The 10,111-nt window shown below is 32.3% G+C and overlaps 1 pseudogene; it reads right to left on the bottom strand.

Moving 5' to 3' along the window:
- Positions 1–8,294: 8,294 nt before the first annotated feature.
- On the bottom strand, positions 8,295–8,412 carry LOC145263652 (5S ribosomal RNA; annotated as a pseudogene).
- Between the last annotated feature and the right edge of the window lie 1,699 nt (positions 8,413–10,111).

Raw genomic sequence — 10,111 nt, 5'->3', positions numbered from 1 at the left:
TTCGTATTATTATTATTATTATTATTTTTATTCCATTATTACTAATGCTATGGTTTTTACTCGTCTTAATTCAAACACATGATGATGAGTTTTTGCTCACGTCAATCAGATTGTCGATATTGTAATATTTTTATATAGGCATCACCACCAGACCAAAGTAAACTCTTTAATTATTACGTCAGACTGTCGAATTTATTTTTATGTTTAAGTTAGCGATGGCATAACTGAATAATGTTATATATATATGTCTATATATGTCTATATATGTGTGTGTATGTATGTATATATGTATGTGTATATATATATATATATATATATATATAAAGCGTGATAGTTGTATTAATTTATTAATTCATTATCTGTATAAAATTAGTGATTATATTATAGAAAAAGGATTTGTATAGAATAGTGCTTTCTTGTAGGGTCATCACATGCAGTCTTCTGTGTCGGCTGATATTTTGCGTAGAAAAGTCATTCCAGCCAATTTTCTCTCTGACTAACTGTATGGATTTACGCACTGTGGTTCTACTACAAATATTTAAACATTCATATTTGACATCATGCACAGGATAAGGCGATCGAAGCCCAGGCTGTAACTTTAAATATATCGAAGGCCTTTGACAAAGTTTGGCACGAATGATTCCTAATAAAATTAAATTGTACGGTATAATTGAACGTATACTGCATATAATTAGATCCTTCTTAGAAAATATGACCATTTAGATTGTCAGTGATAGACGTCTATCCAAACAGCATTACATTAATGTGTGAGTACTGTGAAGAAAATTGCACCAAACGACAATCATTGAACCCTATTATTGCTGATATTTATTACCAAGCTCTCCGCTAATATTATGTAGGAGATGATTGATGATACCATGCTCTGTAAGATGCACGAGGGAACATGTATGTACACAAATATAAGGCAATAAAATAATCGTTAGAAAAAGACCCTCAGCCAGTAGGAGAATTGTGTTGCAAATGGATGATAACATGTAATTCTAGTAGAGCTCAGCTGCTCTCTTTCAACAATTACAAGAAGCCTCTCCAACCACCGATATCCATGAGAAATAACACCTCACATGGGAATTCTTCTTTTTATTTATTTGGCTTAACATTCATGGGCAATATGAACGGAAACAAATACAAATATACAACTATCGTAGAATTATATATATATATATATATATATATATATATATATATATATATATATACATAAAATATCTATAGAATATTAGAATGAAGGATTTCGGGCGAGCCATGTTTATACTTATAATAATTAATTCATTTTATCATACTTATAAAACAAACAAGTTACAGCCTTTATAATATATATATATATATATATATATATATATATATATATATATATATATATATTAAATCCAAATAAAAGTTTGAGCTATTGGATAAGAAGGGAAATGGAAGAGTCCAGCAATTTTAAAGCACCTGTTTAGATAAGATGGAAAGAAGTAGTAATGTGGTACTATCGCTCCCCGGGAGGCTTACTTGGTTGATGAACGTCTTGGGAAAGCAAACAGCTGCCCGGGGAATAATGATATCCAACGATATCTAAACGATAGACACATGCTGGAAACATCAACGAAAACGGGTCGATATGTCGTCGGCTATAACTTTCTGGCATGGGTCGCATTATGTGTGGTCATTGCAGGCATCTTTCTGTCGTCGGCATTAATGGTATGCTGAAATCGAATATTGTATGAAAACAGCGAACGAATGCATTTTTTTAAAATATATACAATTTATTAAACAGTTAAAGAGTAGGGAAAATTGTGTCGACCCTTCGCGTATAGCGACCAAACCTCAACTGTTTTTAAAACAATGAAATTATATTTAATTTTTATTTTATTCATTGAAAGAGAGAGAAAGGGAGTGAATGAGGGAAAAAGAAAGAGAGAGAGAACGAAAGAGAGAGAAATAAGCGTTTCATATAATGCTTTGTTTTGCAACTTCAGATATCCGTGTCTAAGTCTAACCTTTCTCGAATGATTTTGACATTGCTAAAAGTTTCATAACACCTTTCATTCAAACCCAACCGACATGATCTAACGTTCTCAAACCCACAAAATACCTGCATGAAGCATTTTTAACTTCATCACAAAATCAAGCACAAGGTTAGAAGCTAGATATCGGTGTTATTAATGTAGCAGTCCCGAGCTCCCTTAAAAGGGGCTACGTCATTGTGCCAAAGTAAGCAACATTATGTATCTGAAGGATTTCGGGCGAGCCATTTTTATACGCATAGTAATTAATTCATTTTATCATACTTATAAGTGTAGATCATTTTTGAATAAATATTAACCACGTATCTATTAGTATATTAAAACAAATGTGGCTGCGTGTATGCACAAATAATGTTGTTCTCGCGAAATATGCAGTCAATTTATATATATATATATATATATATATATATATATATATCAAAATTGATATTACATATACATATATATATATATCAAACTTGATATATATATATATATATATATGTATGTATATATATGTATGTATATATCAGGAAGTAACATTATAATACTATCAGAATAGATATTATTCGAAGAACATATACCAATCTCCAAAATGGAAACCTGTATTTTAATATATCGTTAAGCATTCGCCTCGATAAAATATTTTTGTCATATCGCAATAAAACATAACCATTGTTATTTATATTACTGTACGTTTGAGAAAAAAAAACTAAAACACTTATGCAAGTTGTATTTGACACATACGCTTAAAAGTTATAATTCTGTTTTAGCAGCAAAATACAATAAACATTGCGCCTCGATGTGTGTTGAAATTAAAGCAATAAAACACTAATACATTTTCATTTTCGCATATTATTTTTAACAACATTTCTGTCATATTGCTTCAAAAATAACATCGTAATTTATTTTCGCAGTCCCCTTTGTAAAAACCTCTATGCCATCACGCCAATATGCGTTGAAAAAAAGAAATCGTTGTTCTTCAAATTATGCGTTCATTTCATTCTGAAAGAATATTTCACAGCAACCGGAGTTGCAGTTTAAAAAAAAAACGTAATATAACAGCTAGTATATTTGAAAACATAAGGCGGTTTTTAATTCTAGATTACTTTTATAAAATACACAAACAACATTTGTTTAATCATCTACAAGGAGAATAGCAATTCACCATATATTTGCATTTTTCACTAGTTTTTTTTTATATTTAATTTAAATAAGATTTAATAAGTAGGCCTAAGTAAGTAAGGAATATCTTTTTTCTCTTGCACTTTACTAACGTTCAAACACATAAGAACATCATTTTGTGTTGCTTTTTGCTATTCGGATAAAACACATATCGATCGTTGATTGCTTTAGACAACTATTCTTTATTGTAAATTTAATTCTTTTTAAGTTTAGGACCATTCAAATTAGAAATGGGGAACAATATTACGTATTTTTTCACGTATTAATTAATTACTTTTATTTTGCTGGATTCAAATACTGATATGCATGTCTTATACTTTGTGTTTCGTAATTTGTTGTGGGAAAAATAGAAAATAATTCCCCAAAATCGTCTCTGTTCATGTTAGGAGCGGCTGATTCAATGATATTATTCTTCCTTTTCGGTACACATTCCGTTAACCTACAAGATCTTACCGTATGCGCTTCGATGCTTTATATATCTGCTTTACAAAAAGGGTATAAATATATATGTCTTCATAAGTAAACCTATTATTCAACTATTCAGTAATTTCACGCAACATTTCAATGAACAAAAATACAGTTTGTTGCGTAATACACTATTTCTGTCAGTTGTTTTATTTTCAGTCAATGGAACCGGAAAGTATTAACATTATGTATGTATGAAAGTGAAACGAAGACTAAGGAAGTAAGTAAAATAACAGGAAATAACGGAAGAATTCAAAATGATTTTCATTGCAAAATAAGAGCCATTCTTATTCAGTCGTTAGATTTTCGCATTAAATTTATAAAGATAGTACATTTTTCTTACATGTGATTTGAAGTTAAATTCATTTTTGTGCATCCTTGATTAGTTGGTCGTTAGATAGACGTACATAACCTTTTTTTTTTACTAAACCCTCTTTCATTAGAAAAGAATTGATTTCTAAATAACAACATTGTTATTCCAGCACGGTTCCTATTATGTATAAGTACAACAAATGTTTTATTACTATTCTATATTTAAAAAAAAAAGTTTAAGTTGGGATTTAAAGGCTATCAAAATCAGCCTAAAATACACAAACTGCTTTCTGTAGTTGTTAGCACCTATTATTATTATTATTATTATTATTATTATTATTATTATTATTATTACAATTTACAATAAATTTGCATTATCGCAACAGCTGTTTGCCATTGATTTCTCGTTGGCAGCCGCAATTGGTGTTCGCTGGAATTTTAGTTGCAATAAGCCTCCCCATGGTCCCAGTTCTCTTCACACTTATCAGGCGGACGGCTTTTCTTCGGTGTTTTCTTCCCCCTTAACTTGGTTATTATTATTATTTTTATAATAATGGTCAACACGACGATTTTTATATGATTTTATAGTCTTTAAACTGGTTAATAAAAAGCATTGCTGTCTGAAATAAAGATAATCAATTTACACAAGTAAACTATGTGTTTTTATTGTTAAATAACCTTCGAAGATAGTTTCTATTTCCGAATCGTACTTATTAATCAAACTGTCTCCCTCTTCATTCATGTAAAACACCGTTCTAAATAATGAGATTATTATTTACTCACGGGCAGTTAACAGATTATTTTTATATAGCTATTTTCACATAACCATTGTCAAAACATAAGGTTAGTTAGAAATTTGATTTCATAATCACCATAATAATAATAATAATAATAATAATAATAATAATAATCATTATTATTATTAATTTATTATTATTATCATTATTATTATTATTATTTTTTTTATTATTATTATTATTATTATTATTATTATTATTATTATTATTATTATTATTATTATTATTATTATTATTATTAGCTCACAAGGAGCTTTCACACGGGTCATTAAGCATCTCTTCTTGGAAACAGCCTGTGGTTTCCCCTGGAACTGAGTGACAACAAATCTCCCCAGGTTTCCAGTACTCTCCGCCTCTTCCGATAACATTTTACAATAAATTTGCATTATCGCAACAGCTGTTTGCCATTGATTTCTCGTTGGCAGCCGCAATTGGTGTTCGCTGGAATTTTAGTTGCAATAAGCCTCTCCATGGTCCCAGTTCTCTTCACACTTATCAGGCGGACGGCTTTTCTTCGGTGTTTTCTTCCCCCTTAACTTGGTTATTTAGTCTCAAGCTTTTTTTAGGGGAGAGGTGATGTGGCAATATGGGTAGGGTAGGATTAGAGAACTTGGAGATATGTCGCTATAGTCTTCTTGGTTCCATGTAGTTTTTTTTTAATGTTTTGCCTTTGCATCAGTTTGTCTGGTAAGCACATGTTGCTGCTGAGTGTGGGTTTCCACATTCAAGGGTTTTCTTAATTTTCATCTGTTTTCATTATTGTTGTTCGTTGTATTTTTTTCAGTCATTCCTTTGATCTCAATTTCTCCCATTTTATTTTATTCAAAATTTTTCAGAATTGTTCCTAGTGCCCCTACTATTTTTTTTGTATTATTTTGATTTTCTTCATTTTCCATATCCTTTTCAGGTCTCTGGATAGTTCTGTGCATTTGCTTCGTTTCTCCCCTACTTTGATATTCACCCTTTATTGAGCTGGAATAGCAAATCTATGATTTGACAGGACTTTTTTATTATATTTTATTACTGTTGTAAGTAACAGTGAATTGCGCTTTGTTATTGCAAATAATTTTACTTGTACTCTTTTTTTTATTTTCCCATACTCTTCATATATTTAATTGATTTTTGATGTGAGTATATAATTCGTACTGTTTGATTAATAGTGATATTATTAATAGTATTCTTATTAATACTATTTATTTTTCAACTATTACCTTTATTAAATATACCTTTTACAATTATTCTAATGATTATTATTCGTCTTACTATAATTAATGTTACAATAATCGTTGTTATTAACGTTTCATTTACTACCAGACTATTCACTGATTTATTTATTTCCATATATACTGTAATATACGTGTTCGGTTTTGTTACAATTATTAGTTCTCTTACTAATGTTATAAATATTGCTATCAGCAGTATTGTCCTTTTCATTATATTCATCTACGTAATATTATGATCATTAACACCATGATTAGGAAATAGTTTAGTATTTCAATTTAGTCACTTAATTTAATTTCATGGGCAACGCCGGAACACGGGTAGAATACAAACAATATTAATATATAAGTTAGTAAACATTACGACATATGAAATATTTTATCTATTTCACTGATGAACCATGATCATTTTTTCTGTAATAAATCATTTGGTAATAATAAAAATACATGCATGGAATGTTCTTATCTTTATTAGAATTAATATGATTGGATTATATATTCCGAAATAAGTCATACTTTAAAATCACGTAAGATTTCAACGAGTTATGGGATATATTCTATTTTATTACACAAAGAATAGCGTGGAAACGAATAGACTGACAGAGCAGATTATATATTGTTAGAATATGAATTTAAACAGCATTTTGTAAAAAATCAAAAATGAATAACATGAGGATCCGCATGTGTTCAGTGCCGATATCAACGGACAATGGAGAAACCATTCCGGTACCAATCATATCACAACACGGATATATTTATCAAATCAAGTCACTTCATTTGGCATATTATTGCAGTGTTCCATCGACACGACCGAATGCAAGGTGAATTGTGCTATTCCTTAATGTTTTGTCCTCAACGCATAGCAATGCCCATTATATCAGCCTTAACACAAATAATCATGTCATGTAATCTTATGAAAACAATTGCGAATACAGTATGCATCAACATCGTGTATCATTCATCACCATTAACTTAAGTCGTCACGTTATTGGCATTTCAACAACAGGTAATCGCTGTAAATTGTATTTCTACGTAAATGAACACGGAATTATGATCATATTGAATGATTTTCGTCATAAAAGAATTACCATTTATCACACTTTACAAGCTATTTGCCCAACAAATGCATCAACTTGCATACGGAATTATGTGGCGTGTTCGATTTTGTTAAAGAAACATTTATACCGAACAAAAAGAGATATTACCTTCAATGTTCAAGAAAAAAAAAACTATTACTAGAATATACATTATTATGAAATAAACTGTTACGATATCTCTAAAAGAATGTTTCAGCTATATTCCGTTTTACTGCGATTACAATCGATGTAAAAATACTATGTAAAAGTTGTCAACATTTTACAATTTTTCCCAGAAATTATAATTCTTACTCCGCATTATCAGTTTCATTTTCTAGGATTTCTCATAACTATTATTGTTCCGGATGTATTGTCTTTGCAAAAGCATATTTTTGGTCGATTTTTCTCAAAGTCTGTAGATTCGGTGTAATAGTTTTACAAACAATATGAGTATATTTTGTCATCAGAAATTCTTATTTTCACAGAATTATGCTGTATTGAAAAAGAAATAAATAGACATTTTTTACAATTGTTCATTTCAGCTTCTCAATTTCTCACTCTATACTTACACACGCATAGCCAAACACACTCATATATATATATATATATATATATATATATATATATATATATATATATGAAATAAAAATTACAATATGTTTACCAAGGTAATCAAAATTGTAAACTTAAAATATATTATAAATATTAAGGAGTAAATATTTACAAGCAAAGTAATCTCAACCAGATGTAAAAGCTCAATAAAACCGAAAAGGAATTACAGCTTATAATATGAACAAATGATTAATAAAACATGTTAAAAAAACATCCTGAAAAAGAGTTAAACACATATTCAATTTTAAAAAGGAAGTACAAGATAAGTCGATAGTCCTTAATCCGCCGAGTTTCGAAGAAATACACTCCTTCTCATCAGAGGGCAGGAATTAGCAAAATGCGGGATCGAATTTTGCATGTAAAAGTATTTGATGAAACCACAATAAGTCACAGATCTTACTTGGTTAACAAAGGGTGAGGTAAGGGCAATAGGAGGTAAAAGAAAAATGATAAAAAGATTTCACATGAATGAATAGTCCGGTGAAGGGTAAAAATCCAAGAATGGTAAAATCCAAACACGGTCGAATTAAAAAAATTTCCAATCCAACAGGTAAGTTCAAAATGGTCCAAAATGATCCAAAAGGCAGAATTCCTGCAAAAGCGGCTGGCATGATCCGATCATACATACAGCACCTGGATTCCCAAATTGGTCACCCATTTTAGTAATGACCAGACTCAACATTGCTTAACTTCGGTGATCTGATGGGAACCGGTGTGTCAACATGATTATGTCGTATATCAAGGTTACACCCATCAAGTCTTCTTCTAAAATGTTATCAAAGATCGCGTTAAAGTAATGGAGAGATGGGCTGAGCACAACAAAGGCCTATATTCAAGGGAAACCGCCATCGATGACAAACCTATCGAGGACACAACGTTGTCGCCCACCATGTAGGAGCTCGACTCACCATCCACTATCGAAAAAATATTTAAGGCCATTGAATCTCTCCCCCCTCTCTCTCTCTCTCTCTCTTCCTCTCTCTCTCTCTCTCATGTGGAAAAGCTCCATGCAGTGATAGAATTCCACGAGAGATTTTGAAAGCAAGAAGAGAGAACTCAGTTCTGGTCACCTCTACAACCTCCTGTTACATTGTTGGGAAGAAGGCACGGAAACCGAAAGAGATGCGGGGTTCAAAAATCGTCAAGCTCTAGAAAAACAATGGCGACCGTTGCGACTGTACAAAATATCTCGAAACCTCCCCCCTCAACACGGTGGGCAAAGCCTTAGCATGGGGGTCCTCAACCGCTTTCAACTGACAGGATTTCGGGCCCAACGATCAGCGATTAACATTGTGTTCTTAACTAAGAAACTTCATAAAAAAGGCTGTGAACAGAGAACTTCCAATTATCCCGCCTTCATCGACCTGTTCAATGTATATTATTTGGTCAGTCGATCGGGTTTTGCCAATTGCATACTCAGAATTGGATGTCTCCCCAAATTCCTTAAGGTTATTATATAATTCAAGATGGCATGATTGACACCGTCCAGTAAAATGGATTTTCCTCGGACCGCTTTTACCACCAAGGGCCGTATGAAACAATGGTACGTCTTGATACCTACACTTTTTGGCATCGTCTCTTTGCTTCTGGGCTACGCATTTCACGAATCAGACGTATATGCAAGCAACGTATAATTATTCAACTCGCTTGTCCTCGGGCGAGGATAAAGGTGCATTAATTGTTCATTAGAGAGATGTTCTTCGAAGATTATTCAGCTCTCTTTGTTCACTCTAAGGATGTCTTCAACGACTTTGTGAACGCATGCACAGAGTTCGGCCGCATCACCAGTCGTAAGAACACAAGCATTATGAGACAAGATATTTACACCACCTCTAAATCACTATCGCTAACCACACCCTGGCGGTGATGGAAAAGTTCATATAAGTCTGCTCCACCATCACCAGCAACTTGTCTCTGGACGCAGAACTCAACATAATGGTCGGCAAAGAAGCCACTTCCATAGCCCGTCCAGCCAAGAAAATTTGGAACACCACTTGTCTAGTATTATTACTTATAGATGAGAGTATACGAGGCCTGTGTGATAAGTACTCTTCTTTATTTAAGTAGTGAGTCCTGGACTTTGTACTCACACCAAGAACGAATACTGAATGCTTTCCATATGTGCAACCTCAGAAGTCTTTTAGGTATCTCATGATAGAATCGACTTACAAACATAGTTGTCTTTTCTCAGACTAGCATACCAAGTCTGTTAGCCATGTGAACTCGGATATGCTTACGTTGGCTCGGTCGTGTGTGAAGCACGGAAGCTAGCCACATCCCATAAGATATCCTGTATGATTAGCTCTTCTTGTAACACGACCAATCCGACGACCAACGCTGCATTGACACCTGCAGCAGAGAGATTTCAGCCAAAAAATCTCGAATAAAAGATATCCGGGCCCAAAGTCTGGCGAACAAGATAAAGTACGGCATAAGCT

The sequence above is a fragment of the Euprymna scolopes genome, chromosome 3, assembly GCF_053919585.1.
Source record: "Euprymna scolopes isolate OS-2025 chromosome 3, ASM5391958v1, whole genome shotgun sequence".
NCBI lineage: Eukaryota > Metazoa > Mollusca > Cephalopoda > Sepiida > Sepiolidae > Euprymna > Euprymna scolopes.
Note: the sequence above shows the minus strand (reverse complement) of the source record. Positions and strands in the feature narration are given on the sequence as shown.